Source organism: Phyllobates terribilis, unplaced genomic scaffold, assembly GCF_046119375.1.
Source record: "Phyllobates terribilis strain yellow unplaced genomic scaffold, ASM4611937v1 Scaffold_4__5_contigs__length_816908805, whole genome shotgun sequence".
In the NCBI taxonomy this organism is placed as follows: domain Eukaryota; kingdom Metazoa; phylum Chordata; class Amphibia; order Anura; family Dendrobatidae; genus Phyllobates; species Phyllobates terribilis.
The window spans coordinates 179,749,671-179,756,311 of record NW_027362764.1 but is presented as its reverse complement, the minus strand read 5'-3'; positions in this window follow the sequence as shown (position 1 = coordinate 179,756,311).

The following is a 6,641-nucleotide window of genomic DNA, read 5'->3' as shown; positions in this document are numbered from 1 at the left end:
TTGTCACCCTTTATTACACAGTGCCCTCTCTTGTTATGTACAGCACCATCCCTTACATTACATACCGTCCTCTCTTGTTAGATGTATAATACAATGACGGCTGCTGGAGCATGGGAAAGCTACTTTTCTGATGGAGGAGCTGGTGGACTTGTCTTCTGGTCACCGGCTGCTCCATCAGCAGTCATTTTATATCTAACCAGAGCGTAATAAAGACAGGGCGCTGTGAATATCAAAAATAACAAGAATACGCTATCTAAGGGATGATGCTATACATAACAAGAGATGATACTATGTAATGATGGGACGGTGCTGTACATAACAACATAGGAAGCTACATAATAAGGGACTGCCCCATACATAACTAGAGATGATGGTACGTAATAAGGGAGGCCCTTTCCAGTAATAATGTTCCCCATACCGGGCCCCTTCCTGGGATAATGTCTCCCAACCTGGCCTCCTTGGTATAATGTCCCCCATCCTGGTCCCCTTCGTGGTGTAATGTCCACCATCCTGGTCCCCTTCTTGGTATAATGTCTCCCAACCTGGCCTCCTTGGTATAATGTCCCCCTTCCTGGTGTAATGTCCACCATCCTGGTCCCCTTCTTGGTATGATGTCTCTCAACCTGGCCTCCTTGGTATAATGTCTCCCAACCTGGCCTCCTTGGTATAATGTCTCCCAACCTGGCCTCCTTGGTATAATGTCCCCCATCCTGGTCCTTTTCCTGGTGTAATGTCCACCATCCTGGTCCCCTTCTTGGTATAATGTCTCCCAACCTGGCCTCCTTGGTATAATATCCCCCATCCTGGTCCCCTTCCTGGTCCTGTAAATTATTAATAGCTGCTGCTGTAAAAAAAGGATTGTATATGGACAGCACACTGATTACAAGTGAGAAAAAAATCGTTCTACGTTTCTGGATAAAACTCTGACAATTTTTTTTTAAACCGTCACGGTAGAAACGGAAAAGAGGAACTCCTGCAAGAAAAGGCTCCGTCCTATGGACATAAAGGGTGTGGATGGGCCGCAATAATTTTAAAAAGGTTAATTTTTGGTGTATGTCCCTGTAGTTTTGTAGGTTCCAGGTTTGAAAAAGTCACAAGTACCAAGTACAATCTATATCCTAACAAGCTGATTCAGAGCAGTGGTGTAACTTGAAGCTCGTGGGCCCCAATGCAAAAGCGCCAAGGGGGTCCCTAATGATTGCAAATTTTTTAATAGTAATGGGTTTTTCATATAGGCTAAAGTGACCTTTTGGGTGCCCTAAGCTCCAGAGCCCAGGTATGATTAAAACCCCTGCACCTATTATAGTTACACCCCTGATCCATCGCCCATGTTAGGACGAAAATTCCTTCCCAACTTCACATAAGACAATCAGACTAGTTCTCTGGATCAAAGTTCCTTCATAGAATCTAGCACCCATAAACTGTAATATTATATTTTTCTAGAAAGGTATCCAGGCCCTCCTTGAATTTTTGTAGTGAATCAACCATTACAAGATTATGTGCCAGGGTGTTCCATAAAAAATCGCATGTGCGATTATGATGAAAGGGAGTCTGTCACCCCCAAAATGGCATTTAAACTGCCTAAACACTTATATAGTGAACCTAGCCCCTATTTAAATCATGCTAGGGAAGTATAGCTTAATTTTATAGTTAATTAAAATCAACTTTTATTTACTATGCAAATGAGGGCGCTTCGTTACACCAGTGAGTTCTGGCCGCAAACAGGCAGGAGCCAGACGTCAAAGAGTGCCCACAGCTGTTGTGTGCACTCCCGCACTGACACTATGAGTGCGCCACTGCGATCATCCAGTGTCAGTGTGCAGGTGCAGACAGGACATGCAGCATTGGCTCTGGGCCTTAGTTGTCAACGTGAGGTACCTGCTTTATTATGCAAATAGGAGGGCGTGACAGTGCAGCAAGCCATAGGCCATGCCAAGGGTGCATGCCTCATTTGCACATCAAACAAAAGTTGATTTTTAATTAATGATAAAGATAAGCTACTGTACACTTTCCTAGTATGCTATAAATATGTGCTAGGTCCTCTTTATAAATGTTTAGGCAGTTTAAATGCCGTTGTGGGGGTGACAGACTCTGTTTAAACCTTCTTTCCTCTAGACCAGAGATGTCAAACTCAAACACAGAGGGCCAAAATGAAAAGCTTGGACAAAGTTGCGGGCCAACCAGTATACAGTATAATGGGCCCCACACAGCCCTCCATACAGAATAATGGGCCCCACATAGTCCTCCAAACAGTATAATTGCCCTCACATAGCTTTCCATACAGTATACTGGGTCCCACGTAGTCCTCCATACAGTATAATGGGCACCACATAGTCCTCCATACAGTATAATGGCCCCACATAGTCCTCCATACAGAATAATGGGCCCCACATAGTCCTCCAAACAGTATAATTGCCCTCACATAGCTTTCCATACAGTATAATCGGTCCCACGTAGTCCTCCATACAGTATAATGGGCACCACATAGTCCTCCATACAGTATCATGGCCCCACATAGTCCTCTATACAGAATAATGGCCTCACATAGGGGTGGTTGTTCTGGTGCCATGGGCCAAATATAATCACCCTGCGGGCCACAGTTTGACATGTATGCTCTAGACGTAGAGGATGACCCCTTGTTCCCATTGCAACCCTAGGTGTAAAACGATCATTAGAAAGATCTCTGTATTGTCCCTTCATATATTTGTACGTTGTAATAAGATCACCCTTAAGCCTTCATTTTTCCATATCGAATAACCCTAAGTTTGATAACATGTCTTGGTACTGCAGTCCACCCATTCCTTAATAACCTTGGTCACCCTTTTCTGCACCTGCTCTAGCTCAGATATGTTTTTCTTATATACTGAAGCCCAAAATAATAAACAGTTTTTGGATATGGCCACACTAGTAACCTGTTTAGAATCAAAACTATGTTTTTGTAATGAGCATCTATGCCTGTTTTAATGCATCCCATGATTTTATATGCCTTGACAGCAGCTGCCTGGCACTGCTCACTAAAGCTAAAGTTCAGTTTGCTATCCACCCAACAAGGCTTTTTTCATTGAAAGTTTTACCCAATGTTTTACTATTTACCGTAGTACATAAATGTTTATTTTATTTATTTGGCCCAAGTGAATGACCTTACATGACCTAATTGCTATTTCTCCATCCAAGGCTCCTACTTCTCCAAATTCCTATGTAATATTAAAATCCTCTATAATTCCTCTGTAATATTAAATTATCTTCCTCTGTGTCTATTACCTTTCAAAGCTTAATATCAACTGCAAATATTGAAATTGTACTCTGTAAGCTGTCTACTAGGTCATATATAAATATATCAAAAAGAAGAGGGCCCAATACTGACCCTTGTGGTACCCAACCATTAATATCCATTAACTGTGATCAGATCAGACTATAATGCATTAAAGGGGTTTTCAAATTTTGGAAAACCCCTATCCCCCAGCTGCTGTTTATTTTAAGAAAACAAACTGTGAATTACTCAACCTCCCCAGTAAGTGTCTGGTGTCTTACAACAATACAGTCAATAAACAAGCTCAGCTACTCAGCCTGAGTTGATGGCACCAGCCGCTCAGAGCCACTGAGCTATTACTGGCTGCAGCACTGTTTTTGTGATGTCAGTGCTGCCAATTATGACAGATATTGGGAACTACGGGTGGAGCCTTAGCACTGTACACAGGGTGGATAAGTAAAACACAGTTTGCGTTTTTAAATCAAATTTCAGCAAGGGGACAGGGGTTTTTAAAAATTGGAAAACCTCTGTAATAACCACCCTCCGTTTCCCACTACTGAAACAGACCCAATTACACATATTTTCCACTAGTCACACTGTTCTTATTTTATGCACCAAACTTTAATGTGAAACTGCATCAAATACCTTTGAAAAGTCCAGAGAGATAAGACTCATAGCCATAATGGTCTAGTCTGGAACTTAAAGGGAACGTGTCATCTATGAAAACACTATTTACCTGAAGATATAGTGGTAATCTGCAGGTAAATAACATGTTAATAATGTTAGGCTAGTTTACTGGAAGCGTGGCTACAGGGAGGAAGTGAAGTTTTATCCTCCCAGTAGCTGCTCGCTTCCTGTCATCAGTAAAGTGCAGTGAGTGGTTACAGTCACCGTTCACTACACAGTGAGTGCGCTGTTGTCATTGCCTGCACTTTGACTGACAGACTGCTCTGCAGTAGGTGTGTACAGAGCAGGATATCAGTCAAGATGCAAGGGACTGACAACAGCGACCTCTCTGCGTAATGAGTGCTGACTGTTCCAGCTTCCTGTAAAACGTTATTTTCTCCCTATAGCCACATTTACAGGCAAACAGTCTAACAATTTAAATGCTATTTACCTGTAAATTACCACTATGTAAATAGTGTTGGTGGAGGTGACCGCTTCCCTTTAACACCTTATAGACGCTGATAAGTTTAGTTTTTACAGGACCGACCCCTTATAAACCCATGTTGGTGTTGGGTTATGGGGATGTTTATATTGAGATACTCCAGGATAGTGTCTCTTAGAAAACCTCAACAATTTTGCCCACATAATTTACTACCCTATAATTTCCAGGCTCAGATTTTGTTCCCTTTTTTTGAATATTGGCACCACATTTTCTATGCATCAGTCCTACGGATTAGAGCCTGTTATTAAGCAATCATTATATATAATAAATAATGATCTGTCTATCACGGTACTTAATTCCTGCAGTACTCGGGGGTGTACGTGATCTAAACCATGACTAAGACCCTTTGGTTGAAATGCGTTGGTGCTGCTGAATAGATGTTTTGTCCTTTGTTCATGTTCCTGAAATAAAGCTGAAGTTTTTTTAGTCCACCTATATAGTGCTGGATATCCTTTTATTACATTGTCATCCGGCATGCTCTTGTGCGCGTGCAACTGTATGAAGATTATTCGGCAAGATCGGTGAGCTGGAATTCTATTTGCTTGAATGCCATCTCGACTTCATTATTTGTCTTGCTTTTTAAGGAGGTGACAATGGAGAATTTATAGTACCCCTTATTATGTAGTCTGACAAGGGATATTCTTATGTAAATACTGTAGAGAAGAAGGTGATTAAATTATTGTCCTTTCCCTCATCCTTTTCCACCATTTCATGCAGATTATTTTTGAGGGGGCTAATTCTTGAATTTCTTACTGTTTATGTAGTAGAAGAATATTTTTGGATCATTTTTACTTTTTTTGACAATGAGTCTCAATCTTTGAGGCCTTGATTTTTTTTTTACACAATTTATTTTAAGAGCTGTATATGTCGTCTGCTTGTGCACTCGTGATCAGCTTGAGAAAATGAGTTGCAAAGTCTCTGTTTTCCTGTGCACTGGATGAATAGAAAAAGGTTCGCTTTGATCCAGTTTGAGTGATGTGGTTTCTTCTTATGTGGTCAAGAACTGTTGTATCAGAGAAGTTTCACTACTAGCAATTCTGCAGAAAAGAATAGCTGGAAGATCCTTATAGAACTGCTATGCGTGGACTTAAGGCTTATTCATATGTCCATGATTTTTCATGTCTGCAAACAAACGGATTATTTTTGACCACTGTGTTGGACCAGTTTTCATCCACTTTTGATCTTTTGATTTTTCTGGTATGCAAAAACACCCCAAAAACTGATGGGATTTCCAAGCTTCTAGTGACCAGTCAGTAATAGACAGAACTCATGCAATATGAATGGCATCCATGTGCTATCTATTATTTTGTAAACCCGTTCACTTAAATGGGTGAGTATGATCCACAAATTAGACCAAGTAGGACATCTCTTTTTTTTGCTACAAACATCGGCAAAGAAACAAACTTGTGAAACGACCCATTGAACTTATTGTGTCCGTGTACTGATCATTAAAAAATGGCCAACACATGGGTGATGAACACTAACATGTTAGTAAAGCCTAAGGGCTCATGCAAACATCTGTGGAAATCTGTCAGATCTTGGACCGCAATGCACTGACTGGCTGCGTCTCTCCCGACTCGAGTGTGATAGCTTCATATATTTCTATGAGGCTGTCATGCAACCGGTCAGTGCATTGGCGGTCAGTGCTCGAACTGATTTGCACCGACCTCTACATGAGCACTAACCCTAAGTGCACTTCAAAACCTGATCAGACCACACCCGATTCTGCTCCTGTCAGATGAGAACAGAAAATTGACAGAGGTGGCGCAAATAAATTCTCAGGACCCGGTTCAGTAATCTGTGGCCGTCAGAGGGGAATCCTCAAAACAACCTCTTACCCGCTGCCATCCCCAGTTCTTACTTTGATTAGTTGGCCTGACGTGATGTCACATATGCATCACGCCACAACAATGGCGTCACGCCAGGCCGGCTAAACCGAAAGAGAAGCTGGGGATGATGGCAGGTACAAGGTGTCTATCAGGCTATCAGGTACCTGTCTGGTGGAAACAGATTACTGATGCTGGACTGGGTCCTTCAAATCCATTCACACCTTTTCTAGAAGTTATAGTGGCCCAAAATTCATCAAAACTGGCAGCGATGGAGATGCAGAAGTCCACACTTACACTGGAAAGTACAGCTCAGGGCTATACAAAAACCATTATCACTGATAATACAATAAGGATAGAAATCGAGTTCCCAGGCGCAATGGTCGCCGTCCACAGG